Source organism: Astatotilapia calliptera, chromosome 2, assembly GCF_900246225.1.
Source record: "Astatotilapia calliptera chromosome 2, fAstCal1.2, whole genome shotgun sequence".
Taxonomy (NCBI): domain Eukaryota; kingdom Metazoa; phylum Chordata; class Actinopteri; order Cichliformes; family Cichlidae; genus Astatotilapia; species Astatotilapia calliptera.
Genome location: NC_039303.1, coordinates 14,702,374 through 14,719,946, shown reverse-complemented (window position 1 = coordinate 14,719,946; position 17,573 = coordinate 14,702,374). Strand labels below are relative to the sequence as shown.

The following is a 17,573-nucleotide window of genomic DNA, read 5'->3' as shown; positions in this document are numbered from 1 at the left end:
TCTGCTTTTGTCTGCATTGTTTTCAACTATACAAGCTTAAGAAAACTTTAGAAGTTCAGAGCAAATCCTCAAAAGAGCCTCTGATAACATAAAGTAGGATAGGAACAGAACAGAATTTAATGCAACCAAACAAACTAGTTGTATAATGTTAGTAGTTCGATATAAATTATATACCTATAATGCCATCAACTATAATAATTAAACAGTCTTTATAACAAAAGGTAATCTAACTCCAAGACAAATTTAGAGGCCAATATATAAACCAACTTGATCTGGTCTCATTTGTGTTCATTAAAAGAGATGACTATTTTTCCTGACCAACATTAATAATTTGATCTAATTCTCAATTACCTGTGCAGAATATCGATTCTATGTAACAAATACAGCTCCCTTTAGTGCTATTATTACAGATGAGGTCGTCGTGTATCATCAGGGATGGTTGGGCTGGCAAAACAGTGTAACTTAACAGAGCACATATGGCTGTAAAAATTATTTAAAAAGGTCCTCTATTAAATCTAAAGAAATTATTAACAAAGATTCTCAATTAAGTCAAAGGCAGAAGTGTCAAAGACAAGCAAATATAATCATTTCTTAAAACTGTTAAACTAACATTCACAGTGGTTGGCCAGCTGTGGTAAGCTGAGAAAGAAGGCAGGGCTTGACTGTCTCTCCATATTTCTTTAATGTGTGCGTCCAAGTTCTAGAATAACGATGTCTTGTAGGAAGGATTGTGGGGAAAGATCCACCGATATCCGCATAATCTAATATCATCCCCTCTACAGGTTAGCCAGCTTCTCTGTCTGCCATCCAGTATGACTGTTGGGAGCAGTAGTAAACACTTGGTTTCTAGTAGAGTAGGTAAATTAAGTTGGGGGACTTGATTGTTTTGTTATTGGACGCTGCTCAACTTTTTCACTACAGGCAGTCTTGCAAGGCTGCTGTTAGAAAAGTTTTCAATATCAGTTAGCAGTCTCGAAGATGTTGTCCTGAAGGGACAGGGGTGGCTGTAGCTCAGGAGGTAGTGCAGGTCTTCTATTGATCGGAAGGTTGGTGGTTCAATCCCTGGCTCTCACTAGTCTGCATCCCAAATATCCTTGAGCAAGCGAATTAACACCAAGTTGCTACTCCGGGAGAGCAGAAAAGCGCTATATAAGAATCAGTTCAAGGTTGGTAGTCATCAGTGCATTAGCTTGAACTGTGGCTGGTGATGGTAGTTCTTGTCTTGGTCCGGGGATCCTCTCCAACCCTAACCTGCACCAAGTGGAAAATCAGTGCAGCTACAATGAGTTCACCTGTTATTGATGGCAAAAGGTCTAATCCTAAAACTGTAGGAACCGCCATCATAAGCTGCAAGTCAACTGAGAAATTGCAGCTGATGATGTTCCATGAGGAAGTTTTTTTAATAATTGATTAAAAATATATATAATCTGGTGTACTGTTGAAATCACCCAATTCTTTGAATCTTTGGGCTGAAGGAGGGACAATACTCGGTGTATATATGCTCAATCAACAATCATTTATTTCCATACAATTCAACAGTCAGAGCATTACAACGTCCGGACGGGAGAGATGCTACCAGAGGGTCAGGCACATGTCTCAAAATGGTGACGGGTTGCTCAGCTTTTTATAGTCTCTAGTGGCCCCCAGCTAGTCGTAAAAGCCAAAACATCACATTCTTTCTCTGTTACAGCGCCTAAGTTATGACCTCGGCTCCCTGTCTCTCTGCTCTTCAGCAAAGGAATGTGGTCTGTTTCTTCTATTATCTGGACAAGGTCCTCTGCACACAACATTCTCTTCATGATTCAGCAGTATGAAATGTCAAGAAACAGTGTAATACATTCAACAGTGTCGAGTAATACAGGTCAATCCAATAGATCTAATGATTTTCACACTCTTTTAGGTCAGAAGTATAATGCAAACTAAGACTACATACTGATCACACACTCTATGTTAAAGGGTATAATATGATCTACAGCAGTTAACATAATTCAACTATTTTGATTACATATATAAGGTAACATATAATAACAGAATAATCTAACAATTCCCCCTTTTGATCTCTGAAAGAGATCACTTACAACATGCACTCCAGCATTTGCAAGGTCCAGATCTTCTTGATCCTGAGGCCCTCTGTCCCCCTTTAACGGGTGGACCATATGTGGGATGACCTCTGTGTTCACGCAGTTCAGATGCAAGCAAAGTTAGATTTACAACCATAACAGCAGTTACAGATGACTCTCCCATCACTCCCCAATTCTCCCACAGCTTTATTTTGGTGCTCCAGTTTTCCACTCCCATTTTAATGCCACCTTATACCTTTCAAATGTACTTAGACTAGAACCTCTGTCTAAGGAGCTTTTAACCTTTATTTTTATTGCTGCAGCTACCAGTGTCTTCCAGTTGGGTGATTCTCAGCTTCTTTCTTCGACCTCCGGGGTTAGACCACCCTTTAGTCATTGCACAGTTCTGGGGATTATTCTGCCCCGATTTCAAACAAGGATCTGTGTGTTTTGGGGTCACCTCCGTGTCCCCCTTTTTGCCAAGAGCCTCTTGAACCTCGTTGGTCTGGTGTTCCTGGTTTTCACCAACCCCTTCATGGTTATTGCTGTGTTTGTGGGATCCATCTTCTCCAGGAGCCCAAACGCCATGACACTTGACCCCAGTTGCTGTCTCGGCAGTCCCTACATCTGTCTCTGCTGTGAAGGGTCCTCACATCTCCGTGTCCCCGTCTGGTGTCTCTTCCTTTCTCTGCAAGAGACAGAAAACCAAAACACCTCTCTCCCTAGCCTTGATAATCTAATATTGTTATCCATTGTTGTTCTAATGATTCAAATTTGGTTTAAAATATTATGTTCAGGACTCTCTGACCCAGGGACTTATTCTAATCATAATCTATGTGTATGTAAAAGAAATCAAAAATTAGTGAACCCTTTCTAAGTCTAGCACATTATAAGCTTAAGTTTTACCATAGCTAAATTATTAAACACAGAAATAACGTCATAAGATGTTCATAAAACCATTGTTTGATGTTCGGACTCAACTCCCCCTTTTTGACACACTCCCATGTGTCAATTCATTGGAGCTAGACAATTAAAAGAGAAGGTTAGTGACATCATATCTCAGAAAGTATCAGAAATTCTTCTCTCGAGTACCGTTGCTCCAGCCTTGTTTTCCCAGAGGATCCTCAATCCCGGAAATTTCCCTTCTCCTCATGTAATGAAGTCTGTCATCCTTCCATGCCCTGGTAACTGGTCCATCCAGAGCTGTAACATTTTGAAATGTACATACAACAAGCCAAACCACACCTTGGTCACACCAACCCTTTTCCGCCCCGAAGATGTCCAATGCCATCCTAGTATGGACTGTCAAAAGTGGCTTTAACGCTGACTATCCTGACAATCCATTTTATAACGTTTCCTGGTCAGATTTGCCAATCTCTGCACCAGGGTTTTAAACTTTTCGCCATTTCCATTAGTTGTTATTTTTATTTAGTTTCGACTCCAGATTTTCAATTTTTACCAGTTGTAATTAGTTTTTACCAATTCTTTGCTAGTTTAGTGTAGTTTTTATTTTCTGAAAATCCTTAGTTTCAATTTAGTTTTATTTGTGTTTTGCAAAAATTAAGTGTAACAAAATCCCAGTTCCATCATATCAGTCATGCTCTTCTGGTTATCCTTGGGTGTTGAGACTAATAACTATTAACTCTTGCCGCACCGTGTGGTCCTAATTTTGGTTGAAGTGAATTGATAACCTTTTGAAGGCGATTGTTTCACACCTTTATTTAGATGTCCCAGTCCTGTTGTCTCGGGATACATCATGCTGCCTTATCTGGGGTTAGCTGTTTTCTGGGGATGCGGGTTGAGTGGGTGAGCTCTTCAAGGAGGGGGAGTGTGCTCCCCCTGATGAGGTCTTCTAGGTAAGCTAGGTTAACCTTCTTGTGTGAGCTTTTCAAGTGCACTTTAAGGTTAGTGGGACTTTTAGTTTTATAAATGTCCCTCATGACCCCCTGATGACCCAGTATTTCATTTTTGCACACTGTAGTACACATTTTAGTTTTTGCTTGTAGCTCGCATACTCTACTTGCCACTCCTCTAAGTCCTGATGTTTCTTAGAGAGGGCAACAGTACCTTTAAAATTATATCACATGTGTGGGGGTGTGGCCTTGCCAATTGTTTTGCCCACCTTTTCAAAATGGCTGGCGTGCCCACAAGCACATTTCATGGAAAAAGAAAGGTAAACTTGATATTTACATTTAAAATGTTTTGTTAAACTCAGATTTTTATTTTATTCAAAAAATAAACATCTAGTAAATAATTTGAGGGGTCTTTAAGAATTAGGCTTATTTAGTTTCACAGAGAACATGACTAATTTATTAATGTGTGCTCTACACATTGGGACTTTATATTTATATTTATTTCACTTTTTCCTAATAGACAACTTTTGACAAAGGCGGAGAGAATTCTTAACACAATTATTAAGGGAGATTCAAACATAGATTTTTCAAAATATGAGAGGGTCAGGACCCACTAGAAGCCACACAAAGATTATCGAGATGCAATGGCAGATGTAACAGAGAAAACCACAGGGCCACCTGAAATCTGTCATCCTATCTGGTGCAAAACCAACATGTAGTAGAATCTGGAATTTTGATTTTGAGTTAAAAATAAAATATGGGTAAAATGCAGAAATCTTTTCCAGTAAAGTAAAAAATAAGAGTCGCAATTATAGTCGAATCCATAACACCTAATTGTTTCTACAAGATCACGTCGTTGCTAAAAGTTATCAGTGAGCTCAATGTGTGAAAAGAACTCACAGTACCTGGAGTTTAAGCTCCTCTTAGCTGAGAACCCTGGGACAAACATGTGAACAAGACCTGAATAGTACCAGTAATGTAGAGTTCTCTCCAAAGATCAATAAAAGGAAGCCCCCATCTGATGAGAGTCTAGCAAAATATGGTTCACTCCACTTGCCTGAAATGGTTAACAGTCCAAGGCATTTCAGTTATAGAATGGCTGGGTGTAACAATGAAACAGATGTGAGATGAGGGGAGTGCCAAATGTTCCTTTGTGTCTCCAAATAAAATCAGTACTTCCTCAGATATCCTAAATAAATTGACTTTTGTGAAATAGAAAGTTCAGTGCCATCAACTATTCCTGAACCAATAGTTTACAGCCAGTGAAATGTCAGTGACTTCTGGGTTGGTCCCTGATCTTCATCGTTTGAGATTGTTATTTTAATAACACTTGATTTATTCAAAAGAAAAAAGAAAAAAAAAGAAAAAAGAAAAAACGAAAATATTTTCTCCCTGTTTTTTCTTATTCTCTGGGTCTCAGGAGAACATTATGTGCCTCTCCACTACAAGACTCTTGTTATGTCTACAAAACAGTCATATTAAATCATCCTCAATTCTATTCTGGCGCTGTCTCCCGACTTTTCCTGACCTGATTCTGCGCGTGGACGGAGCAGCCACACAGACGACTCGACTAACGTACTGCCTGAACTTTACTATTGCAGGGCACGCACACATCAATGCAACCAAACACATAAATCTAGTTAATTTTAGTTAGTTTTGTGAACATTCAGTACAGTTTTAGTTAGTATTCCTTTTTGTTTTGATTTCCTTACCGTTAACGCAAATTTTTCCACTTCTAGTTTTCGTTATTTCATTTGTTGTCTTTAATAATAATAATCTTCTCTGCACCCTTGAATAAACATACTTAATATGATCAACATTTTGCTGCTTGTTATTTCACCATCTTATTGAATCAAATACTTCATCCTTATGTGGTTTACGACATTATATTTATCTAAATCTCCACTTTGTCTCTAAATGTTTGAAGAATTTTTTGAGTTCGAGGTCAAATTTTAAGAATTTGACCATAAGTGAAAGTTATGGTGTCATCACCCCCTTCAGGGCTTACCTTTCCCAGTTTTGATGATATTCCTCCCTATTCTTTGCAAATACCCCCTGTTGGTGGCGAGAAACTGTTGGTGTGGTCAAGTGGGTGCTATAGAAACAAAAGCTCAGGACAGAACAGTTATCAGTCATGTACTTCATACAAATTTTGCATATGTTTTATTTCGTATTGATCCTCTGAGCATAATGGTACATTTTAATTTGAATTTATCCAAACTAAACACAATATTTTTCTTTATTTACTTTGCTCTTGTTCTTTTGCAGTACCACATCCTATCAAATGTCCCTGTCAATTATATTCTACATCTAATAACTTACTATTTCAAATGAGAACCTAAATCACGTGGACCAATGTTTATTATTCCATATCTCTATTCTGAACGTGGCAAGCCATTCATAGGTATTGTTAAATTTTGGCGATTTTCCTCTATAAAATTTAATTGACTTTTTACAGTGGCCTGCTATGGTTAATAATAACATATTCCAGTCATAAGTGGTATCAAAAGTCTTCTCCACTGTAGCATTTGGCATTCCCAATAATATAACATGATACCTTAATCAAAACACAGCTAATATAGCACAGTTTTCTTAATGCAAACATCAGTAACTCAGACTCAGCAAACAAAGTGTTAAGTCTGCAGTTCATACTTATGTGAAGCTACAGTCTCCTCCTCCAGTCTCTCTTATCCTCCTGCTCCTGCAAAAACAAAACAAAACAAAGCGAAGCATCCACCCTTCTCTTGCCCGCTGGGTGAATTGTTTATTGGCATTTACTAATCCTAAAGTGGGTGCAGTCATTGTCTCAGTATCAAGTCAGTCAAAACTTGTAGTCGTCAGTCCATCACAGTCCATTCACATGCATTCATCCACACACATTCATACCAGATGTTGCTGATAATGGAGTCTCCCGCGCAACCTATTCGAGCCTCCATCACCAGCAAGATGACGTCATCATTTTAAAGGAAAACAATTCCTTGTTGTTTTTTGGGCCGGATTGACTCGGTGCAATCCTTTTAGACTCAGAACTTCTCAGTGTTCCCTATAAGTGAATTTCTCCCAAGCCAATTACAATCATGGAGAAGCACACTTTGCAACTGTTTTTGTAAGAATATTTCATAGCGCTTTAAATTTCAATCTTTCAGGCCTGGTTTAAAGAGCTGATTGTTAAATCATGAACTCACAAAATATCACCATATCACCACCGGTGGATCACACCTCTCAGATGTTTTTTCTCCAGTGCACTGTAACAAAAACGAAAACAGATGTAACCAACAAAACACTAATAACAATAACATAAACTAGGGCCCGTTGCAGACATGTCCAAGCATAAAACTATCCTCTCTCGCTTACGAGAAAGAGCACAAGCCAAAGCTCACTGATAAAATCAAGCTAGCGCTAAACAAAACCAAACAATCAACCAGAAATTCACAGGAACATTTTGCTTCCTGCCGGGACAATATTGTGTGGGAACGAGAACCTCAGGTGCCGTAACACCTTTTGTTCCTCCTTGAATCAAATCTCAATTACAGAAAATGCCGTACTCCAACCTAAACTTACACTATTAATTCATCATCTTCACTCTGTGCCACTGTTCCTCATCAGGGCTGTGTGAAGCACAGCAAAGAATTCAGTCAAGGCCTTGAGCCATAAACAGACATCACGCACAGACATTGTTTTCATAACCAAACCGTTTTAGACCTTATTAACTCTACATAAATGCCTTCTAGGTGACATATAACACATTCTAAGTAATCAATGGTAATCAATGGAAATCAATGGCTCCTCATAAAAATTATGCATTGGGATGTTTGTGTGCAGCATTTTGCATATCAGCATAAGCAAAGCATTCTTCATTGCATCAGCGTGTATGTGTGTGTGCGTGTGGATCACTCTTCATTGCACAAGCGTGTGCATGTGTATGTGTGTGCATCACTTCTCAGTGAATCAGCATTCCCGTGTGTGTGTGTGTGTATGTGTGTGTGTGTGTGTGTATATGTGTGTGTGTGTTTGTTCATCACTTTCCTGTTCTGGTGTTCTGGGTAAACCACTGCCTGAAGCGTGCCCTGGGGTCCTGCCCCCCTCCTTTTCAGTTCGTTTGCGACCATTGCTGCTGCTGCTGCCCAAAGTTCTGTCCGTCCTGGTTCTGACCCCAATTGGGGCAGTCCTTTCTCCAGTGTCCATGCTCACCGCAGGTGAAACCTGCATCTTCTTCTGTGTTTTTGTCCATTCTGAGGTGCCTTCTGACCTCAGTTACTCCTCCTGTCTCGGTCACGCCCTTTTTGCCGCCCGATCATCCGTGTTGGTCCATCACTGTCCTGCACAGTGTGAATGCAAAGTTATCAAGGTCAGCATTCTTTCGCTCGGCCTTACTTTTTCATTCGGGCTTGGCGGGCGTCTCGTCACAGCTGAGCTCTGTCAGCTGACGTAGTCTGGGAATTTTTCCCCCGTGTAGTGAAACGGGCCTTAGGTTTAGTGCTCTCCGTCTCGGCTGCATGAGATCACATTCCTGCAGCTCTGTTGACATTCTCAGGTCGTTGTTGTGGGTCCAGCTGTTGCAGCATTTGGTCAGTGTCACGTATGGGGGAGAGCAGGAGTCCAGTCAGCCTCGGCTTTCAGGGCCGGCAAAGCAGCCTGTAATTAAATATGTATAGAAAAAACAAAACAAAAACAAAACAAAAACAAACAAAAAACAAAAACAAACGAACAGGAAAATGATGTTGTGTTGGCTGTGTTATTCAGAGGAGAGACAACGGGGCCAGGCCCTGTGTCAGCCTTCTCTCCCCCTTTTTTTTGTTTTTTCTCTCCCGATATAATCAACTCCTAACCCACCAAGTTGACAGGACAACATGCACCTGTTAAAATTCTTAAGATCATGTTTAAAAGCCCAAAAGGAAATTTTCTTTCATTCAGTAATCACTTGTATCAATCAATCAGCAGAAAACATGTCACAATTTGAATCTTTTAACCCCTAAATTTGTCATGTCTTCACTGGTTGGTCAGACCAGTGTCTTTTTCTTTGAAGTTAAATTGTTGTCCTGCAACCCAGAGAGTTTATTTGTCAGTAATGTATTTATCCTTTAACAACAGATGTATGTTAAGTTTCGCTGCTTTAGCCTTGCTGGAAAATCTTCACGTGTTCATGAGTGTAAGCTGTTTCTTCATTGCGTGTATGTGCATTTGTAGGCAAGCAGGTTAATTTTATCTTTTTCTCAAACTAGGCATTACCTTAAAAGGAGCCTTTCTCTCAGATTTCTCTGCTTGTGTGTTTTTGTTTCACCTTTTTGTTGTGATGCTCCGGACGCCTTCCCAACCTCCACAAGTCCGTTGGCCCCAATTTTATGTGTTAAAACTTCTCTTAATTCCTCCTCTAATTCTCTCCTTGCTGCTGTCTGTTTCACAGCTGCTGATTCGTGCTGGGTGTGGTTCCCATTACCTATAATTTTGCTTCGGCCGCTGTGCTTGTGGGGGCAGTTGGTCCAGGTCCGCAGCTTCCTGTATTAACACACTAAGAGATTTATTTAATTTCATTTTCATCACATGTTAAACAGATAAGCAGGCCACACGCCTACCTTGACAGCGTAAACTGTACGCCAGTCTCCCAACACATTCCTCTCTCTACTCCTCCATAATTCTCCACTGCACACCTCTTACTATCTCTCCTTTTTATTTTTATTACACCACAGAGTAATACACCCAATTATGCCCGTCTATCTCTATGTGGCTCCAAATTCCCTCTTTATTTTAATTTCACACTCGTCAGGGGACAGGCACACAACAATTTCAACCACTGAAACGAGGAATTTAACCTTTTTATTTCTTTACTAATCTAGACTCAACCTTTGTTCGCAAAATGTGTCTTGTTCTAGTCCGGAATAAATGTGAACCCGCGATTACGCTGCGGTCCCAGTGTTATTTCCGTAGCTATGCGGGGGCCCTCACCTCCCCAAGTCACCACCTCGGCATCCGGACGCCGCCGGTCCTGGCCGCGCGTCCACGAACAGGAGGGTCGCCATTCCTAGGGCAAAATTATTTCCACAGGTACACTAGGCATCAACCTTTGATCCTAAAATGTGTCTTTGCTCTAATGTCCTCCTAATCAAACACATCAACCGTCACTGTCACTGTGTTCAGACTTCACACACAGAAACACACTCAGCGCGCGCCTCACACACAGCCAGAGCGCGCCTTACACACACAGCGCGTTTCACCATAAGTGAGACACACAGAGAGCGCCTCTCATCAGCAGAAATTTGCACAGAAACCTCTGAGCTCAACTGTTAGATCTTCTTAAAGCACACTGCACCATAGACCAAAATACCCCTTTCTCTGCGCTTATGACCGCCACAACGGGGCAAAGTCACATCATAAAAGTGATGCTTGCATCCCCGAAGTTATACCTGACATCATAAACCAGGTTTTGCTCTATGTACTTCTTGGCAAGTAAAATTTTACTTTGTTTTATGACCGCAGCCCTTAAAACTCGACTGACGCCACAAACCACCGTCAAACCTCTGTTCAATGTACTAAAATTAGCACCAACCACTACTGCACTCCACGGCCGCACCACCGGAACACGGCCGTATCATAAACCAAACCTACGGACGTGTTTCGCTCTCGCGTTGCCAGCGTTCAACTGCACCGTGAGCCAGCATCTGCTTTTCCTTAAATCAACTTCTATTTCATAGCTGGCAAAAGCCAGGACGTCACTGACACCATAAACAAAATAAACAAACTTCAAACCTCGACTTCAATGTACTGAACTAATGGCCGCGTCTTCAGAAGAAATTCTAATGTATTATTGCTACAGAGGCCAGTATTAGACAAAATTAAATGTGGAAGGTAAAGTGGCTGCAACTAGCTCAACGTAGTATCTTATTAGTTTCTCGGTAGAAGCAGTTTACTGCAACTAGCTCAACGTAGTGTCTTATTAGTTTCTCGGTAGAAGCAGTTTATTTAACACACTGGAATTCAGCCTCAACTTATGTTGTTAGTATCTTGCGCCGAAAACCAGACACCGACAAATTTACTGTGAAAATACGTGTAACTCAGTGAACAGATTGATTTGGAAAGCCCAATATGCACATTTGGTATTTATAATACAACAGGCTGTGCTTACCTTTTTATTTTTGGACCGGTCCTCTGTTCACCTCGCCTCACGATCTCACCAAAGGTCAAATCTGCACCTCCTCAGCACACCAAAGATCCGGGTCACACGGCACCAAGTTGTTGAAATCACCCAATTCTTTGAATCTTTGGGCTGAAGGAGGGACAATACTCGGTGTATATATGCTCAATCAACAATCATTTATTTCCATACAATTCAACAGTCAGAGCATTACAACGTCCGGACAGGAGAGATGCTACCAGAGGGTCAGGCACATGTCTCAAAATGGTGACGGGTTGCTCAGCTTTTTATAGTCTCTAGTGGCCCCCAGCTAGTCGTAAAAGCCAAAACATCACATTCTTTCTCTGTTACAGCGCCTAAGTTATGACCTCGGCTCCCTGTCTCTCTGCTCTTCAGCAAAGGAATGTGGTCTGTTTCTTCTATTATCTGGACAAGGTCCTCTGCACACAACATTCTCTTCATGATTCAGCAGTATGAAATGTCAAGAAACAGTGTAATACATTCAACAGTGTCGAGTAATACAGGTCAATCCAATAGATCTAATGATTTTCACACTCTTTTAGGTCAGAAGTATAATGCAAACTAAGACTACATACTGATCACACACTCTATGTTAAAGGGTATAATATGATCTACAGCAGTTAACATAATTCAACTATTTTGATTACATATATAAGGTAACATATAATAACAGAATAATCTAACAGTACCTTGAATGTTTCTTCTCCCTACCTCAGTATGAAAACAAATACAGTGAAATTTGGTAGGAAACACAGAGAGGTGTCAGGCATCATGGATGTTTTATTGACAAATGAAGTTACAGAAGTTGTAAAGTGTCCAAGCTTAGGTCCAAATGCAAACATGTCAAAATTTCTGAAACTTTTTACCTGTCAAATGAGGTCTCATAGGCTTATTTTTTTTTATCATTAAAATGGGTGTTCCAAATAGACAAAGCATCTACAAGGAGGCGTGGACATCAACCAAACCTCAACCTTGCCCCAAACCATAGTTGCTTGCAGCTGATGGTTAACATGTTAAAGGCAGCTGAACCAACAAAGTCAAGTTGTTCTTGAAAGGTCCAAACAAAAAACTTCCAAAATCCCATTCCTTACAGGTCGGATGACATCAGCACCCCCACAAACAATAAATCACAGATATTACCACTTCCTCACAAATCAGCACGAATAGATAACCTTAAATCTCAGCTCATTACTCCTTATCTCACCTGCCAACCTACAGGATTAGCTGCAAACACTTTGAAGTGCATTTGTGCAGGAAAATCATTAGATTTACAATTAGTTTTATTGATGGTAACAAGTCTGTCTGCCCACTGGCTGCTCATGTCCACTCCCCACCTTTTCTGAGTTCACTTTGTACTAAATTGGGTAGCAATAAGAAGATAACAGCAGTGTACACGTGTGTGTGTGTGTGTGTGTGCGTGTGTGTAGATTCACAGTTATATAACAGGAAAACTAGCATACATAACTAAGCTCGAGAGCAACAAAGGTGTGTGTGTGTGTGTGTGTGTGCGTGCGCGTGTGTGTTAAAGACACTCATTCATTAAATGACATTATGAAACTAGCTTTTGAGTGTAAGTGGCCCCAGGGTCAATCAACCCTGAACCTATTCTTGCAGTGCCATACGTCACCCATAAATTAGCATCAAACAAAATGCCTTCCCATCCCCATGTATGTGTGAAAACACTGCCAACGTCTGAATAAAATGTCACCCTAAATTCCAGTTGGTCATTTAAAAAATAATACAATGTTTTGCATTAAAATCATTCTTGGGCATTTTCACTTCGCATTCCTTTTAAATAGAACTGTCTTGTAGCATTTGTGTGATCATTCGGTTATGTACCAAATGCACAGCTATTGAGTTGTCACAGTGTTTACTGGAGGATGAGGAAAATTACAGCAGGCCACAAAAAAGTGCAGGAGTATAATGCTGCCTAAAACAACAGAAAATAGCCTGGTTTAGAAAAGTAGGACAATGAACATCATCACTGTATATACTTGTATAACTATGCATGTGACAAATAAAGAACCTTGAACCTTGAACCTGTCCTTACAGCTTCTCCTTCATACTGTCATGTGCAAAGTTACTTAAAACACCCTCTTTCCCATTCTGATGCTCAGTTTGAACCTCAACAGATCACATCAATACATTACGTATTTAAAATACAAAATATGAGTAACTGTATTCCGTTACAGTTACCATTTAAAAAGGTGGTATTCAGAATACAATTAGTTTGTTGAAGTAAATGGATTACACGGTGGTATTTACCTGTTTTATATTGTGGCAATTCAGAATTATTTGGGTTTTGTTTGACAGCTATGTTCTGTTGTTCCAGGCGGCAGCGTTGCGGTTGCCATGATTACAGGGTGACCCGTGCTCTCTCTGCGACTGTGTGTTTCCTGTGTGAGAGTGCGCCTTTTTGTTGTTGTTGTTGTTGTTGTGCTAAGCCTGGGGTCAGCAACCTTTAACACCCAAAGAGCCATTTCCACACAAAAGAAAACACTGGGAGCCACCAATACTTTTTGACATCTAAAATTAAGATAACACTGTATATATTGTTTTTTACCTTTATACTTTGTGTGAACAACTAAAGTGTGTTGCTTATGAAATCCATGAAGTGCTACAGAGAAAACTACATTTTATTTATGTAATGAACACATTTTGAACTCTTAAAGAAATATAACAAAAAGAAAAATGATCCATGTAGCAAAGAAAACTGTTGTGTGCTGCCACCCTTATATTGCCTTTGGGCTTTTGGAGTGTAGCAGAGCCTTAACCTGAATTGTAAAAAATAATTGGAAAAAAGAACTATGCTACCACGCAACGGGGCGATCGTGGCTTGAGAGCTGGCAGTTCGTCTTGTAATCGGAAGGTTGCCGGTTCGAGCCCCGGCTCGGACAGTCTTGGCCGTTGTGTCCTTGCGCAAGGCACTTCACCCGTTGCCTGCTGGTGGTAGTGAGAGGGCGCCAGTGTCCGGCAGCCTCACCTCTGTGTGTGCTGTGGCTACAATGTACACTGTAAAAAAGATCCGTATATTTAACAGTGAAAGACAGTAGCAATACGACAGGAAAAACCTGTTAACTATAAAACAGTTTAAAACTGTTGATTTGATGTGAAATTGCCGTAAATAAAGAAATGTAGAAAAACCGTAATATGTACATTTTTTCTCTGAAAAAAAATACATAAACCTACTGTAAATCACTCTTGCATAGTTTTTTTAACGGAAGATTCCAATAAACTTTCAAACAGGCAAACACAATTTTTTTTTTTACATTTATTTATTGAAAAAAATACAGATTTTAATTGCTGAATGTAAGCATGGTTGTGCTGGTAATGGATACATGCTCTAATATGACTTTGTGATTTTTGCATTAATTTCACATAATAATAATAATGGATTCGATAGCGGTTTTCAAGAAGCCCAAAGCACTTTACATTAAATCCATTCTTGATTCATAGCACATTTAATACAGCATATTCATATAACAGGTACATATGTCCCAAGATCTTTATACTAGAAATGTATTAGGGCAATTTTTGGATGTAGTTTTTGTAAAGAATATGGGATGTAGCTGTTAAATCTACATTCTGTTGAACTCAATGAACCATGAGTTTAAAATGTAAAAGCTAAAAACAACTTGAGAGACCTACAGGCTAATGATAGACATACTATATTGTTGAGTGAATTCATATAATCCCAAAAGTGTTAAAACAATAATCTGTTGTCTGTTCTATTTATTCATACTTAATTATTATATGAAGAAAAAAGATTTTAAAAGCACCTCCTCCCAAAACTAGGCGTTTTCCCCTGACGTTTAGAGCACCGTTTCACATCAAGGCGCCTGATTTCAAACGGGCCAATCAGCGCACTGCATCAGGCTCCACCGCAGATAACGTCTGTACATCTCCACACAAGTTTTGCTTTGGACTACGGCAGCACGCTATCTTCATTTTCGTGGACTTGTTTCTCATTTTTTTTAATTTAACGTCTACCACAGCTCGTCTTCAGTTACTACGGTAAGAAAATAATCCTACTTGGTTTATTTATCGACAGCATTGTGTTGCAGGCAGTGAAGGCGCAAATGATAAATTTACGTTAGCTTTAGCTCGTTTCTAGCATTAGCGTTAGCTACATCAGGCTGAAAAGAGCCTTGCAAAACCAGCAGTGCGCGTTTTGAGACGTGTTTTGGAGACGGGTGTATTAATGGAAACCGTCTAATTAGTATAGCTATATTTGAATGCTTTGTCTAAATGCGGCCTGGATTTTCCCGCCTTGTTTGACATCCGGCTTAAGCTTTAACATAGCTAGCCTCGCAGCTGTGTCATATTGATTATGTATTTTTGCAGCATATGTGGAGAATCGGTTCAGTCCGTGAAAGCTTATGTTTTGCATTGCAGACTGCATCGTAATGAACCCCGGTGTATTTTTAAATGTGTTGAAGTCAGTTGTAAGCAGGTGTTTTCTGGATATGCTGCTTTAAAGTCTCACTTCTACCGCCACCACACTGGTACCGCAACTGTTTCTCAGAATGCTACCTTAATGGGTTTGAATTGCACTGTCTCACTTTGTGAATGCCAATGTGAAGGAACTAAAGCTTTGATTGCTCACTTACAGGAACACATAGAAGAGGGACGGCATGTAACTTGTCCAGTGAGAGGATGCCAAAGTGAGTTCTCTGTAAAATCTACATTTACCTCTCATATGTCTAGAAAACACAAACGTTAGGAAAATGAGATTTGTGGTTTAAACAAAGATACTCAGAGTCCATCTACAAGTGCCACCATACAGGAAGGTGCCAGTGTATCAGATATAGAAGACCCTGGTATGGATGGGTCTAATTTCAGTGACCTGTATCTCAGAAATGTATGTATGTTTTACATTAAACTACAGGGACAGCATCTTCTGCCAGCATCTACCATTCAAACCATTGTTGAAGAAATACAAAATATACATGAATTGGGACAGATGTATACATTGATCAGACTAAGGTCACTTCTAAAAGATATGTCAGTTTCAGATGAAGACATAAAAATCTGTGACACAGTAAAACAATCGGACTTGTTCTCAGCATGTCACACAGGGCCCCTGAGAACTGCTTATTCAAGAGTTCAGTGCTTTAAAGATGTGTTCAAGTATGTTGAACCCAGAAAAGTGTTTTTGGGCAGGGACGAGAACAGGATGGAGAGATTTGCCTATTATGTTCCTCTGCTAAATATTTTGAAGGGTTATGCTAGAATCAAGTTTTTGGCAAGGTCTCATATCAGTGAATCCTAATAATGTTTCAAGACCAGATGTTCTCAGGGACTGTTGTGATGGTAAAGTGTTTGTGTCAAACAAATTTTTTCAGGAAAATCCACATTGCCTCAAGCTGGTTCTATACCAGGATGCATTTGAAGTAGTGAACCCACTTGGTTCTGCATTTCTAAATTACATTTAGTAATTTGAATAAAATCATGGTTTGTGTATTAAGCTTACAGAGTAGAACACTTAAAAGCACTCTAGTCTAAAAACTGTTACAGAATAAAATTGTATTTTATTATTTTTTGATAGTTAATTTTACAGGGAAAAAATGTTGTTTTCTGGCACAAACTTTATTTTATATGTTATTTTCATGTTAATTCTAGGGAAAAACGTTATTTTTTCTTCAAGTTAAAACATTTTCTTCTACGGTAAAACATTGACCCTAGCACTATTTTTAACCGTAAAATCAACAATAACAATACCTTCTTACCGTTAAAGAAGAAAATGTTTCACCCGTAATTTTACGGTAGATTTCTGGCAACCACAGCTGCCAGCGTTTTACTGTAAATCTACAAGTTTTTTTTTTTACAGTGTAGCTTGCCATCACCAGTGTGTGAATGACTGGATGACTGAATGTGTAAAGCGCTTTGGAGTCCGTAGGTACTAGTAAAGCGCTAATACAGGCTATTTACTAAAAAAATAAATATTTGCAAAATTCTGCATAAATATTTATTTACTTATATTTATTTTACCTGGTAAATGTGTGTGGCGGGGTGTGGTCTCCAGTGCCGCTGCATGGGAGTCGCACGCACCTGAGCGGCACCCGCAATCACGACTCGCCGCCTTGAAGTCTGTGCTCTCTCTGCTGTTGTGTTGTTGGGCTTTGAGCTGAAAAGCTACAGCCGGCTGTATGCCTACAGCAACCGTGTGTGAAAAGTGGGCAATAAAAAGATGCCGAGATGCATGTTCATGGAAACATCGTCGGGTCTGCCGTGATATGTTTACAATGGAACTTCTGCTCCTGAACCTCTGCGCACAGTGAAGTCACTTTCATCTTTACGCAGGACTGTAAGCTGTCATTTGATATACCTTTATTAGTCCCACAAGGGGAAATCTGTGGGGCGTGAGCGGTGTTTGTTTTTAACATAGTTCACGGTGGAGCTGCTGACATAATGTGGATCCGATGATCCATAATTGGCCTATCTGGGGTTGAAAGTCTCGGTAAATGCACGGCATTTCGGCGAGCATACCGGCTTCCACGAGTGTGACGC

General features: G+C 39.9%; 1 long non-coding RNA gene across 1 annotated transcript; it reads left to right on the top strand.

The window, feature by feature from the left end:
- Nucleotides 1-14,794: 14,794 nt before the first annotated feature.
- LOC113028954 (uncharacterized) lies at nucleotides 14,795-16,473 on the top strand. The gene is made up of 3 exons (XR_003273314.1): nucleotides 14,795-15,077; nucleotides 15,676-15,727; nucleotides 16,409-16,473. It is a non-coding gene; the product is annotated as an uncharacterized LOC113028954 (long non-coding RNA).
- The last annotated feature ends 1,100 nt before the right edge of the window (nucleotides 16,474-17,573 follow it).